Raw genomic sequence first — 940 nt, forward strand, 5'->3', positions numbered from 1 at the left:
CAAATTTGCACACATGCTTCTGGATGACTGAGTCTGAAAATCAGACTGTGACAGCACATCCCATCTTTGAGAGAAAAGTGTCAACGTCCTCAGCTCAGAACTTACCCACAATCACCCCCTGAATGGTCCAAGATAGAGTGATTTTGCTGATCTTCAGAGCAAGTTGAAAATTAGTTATTGTTTTCTCTTCATTTCAGTTCCAGACTCACGATCTGAGCCCACATAAATAGATTGATAAAATTTACATAATGTGTGAAAATCAGCATGGTAACTTTTCTCACAGGCTAGCCTGAAGTTTTGTTTCTTTCTTTCATTACCTGTTCAGAATTCAAGGCTTTCAGGCTAATGTATTGCTTGCATGGCACAGTTGAGAACTATGCATTTCACAAGGACACAATTCACTTACTGGTGGTCCAGAAGCACCGATTGGGCCAATGGCACCTGTTGGGCCAGTTTCACCCTTAGGTCCCTTGGGCCCACGCTCTCCTTTAGCACCAGGCTGACCAGCTGCACCCTGTGGGCAGAAAAACAGACAAAATGAGGAACTGAAAACCTTGCAGAGGAAACAGAGGAAGGCTATGGCATCAATGTGAAGAAAGTGCAAACAAAACTTACAGGAGGTCCAGCAAATCCACTGGGACCTACAGGACCAGGCTCACCACGTTCACCCTAGAGAGAGAGGAAAAAGAAGAGATGAGTGGTTAGAACAATCTTTAAAAGAGCAGTTTTCTGAACATCATGTCTTTGACACAGGAATAATCATAGAAATTACAACTTACAGGGATACCACGGGCACCAGCAGGACCAGCGGGACCAGCAGGACCTCCTTCTCCCTAAAAGACGGACAAAACACTTTGAGACTGGGAAATGGCCTAACTGCAGCCAGAACAGGAATGCTCCTGTGGCACAGATACATTGGATCTCCAGTACAGAGGATGCT

The 940-nt window shown here is 45.0% G+C and overlaps 1 long non-coding RNA gene across 1 annotated transcript; it reads right to left on the reverse strand.

Annotated features, from left to right (window-relative positions):
- Window positions 1-43: 43 nt before the first annotated feature.
- LOC120507210 lies at window positions 44-834 on the reverse strand. The gene is made up of 3 exons (XR_005628699.1): window positions 780-834; window positions 616-669; window positions 44-514 (listed from the first exon to the last, which is right to left on the reverse strand). It is a non-coding gene; the product is annotated as an uncharacterized LOC120507210 (long non-coding RNA).
- Between the last annotated feature and the right edge of the window lie 106 nt (window positions 835-940).

This window comes from Passer montanus, unplaced genomic scaffold (genome assembly GCF_014805655.1).
Source record: "Passer montanus isolate IOZ18808 unplaced genomic scaffold, ASM1480565v1 scaffold4137, whole genome shotgun sequence".
NCBI classification, from domain to species: domain Eukaryota; kingdom Metazoa; phylum Chordata; class Aves; order Passeriformes; family Passeridae; genus Passer; species Passer montanus.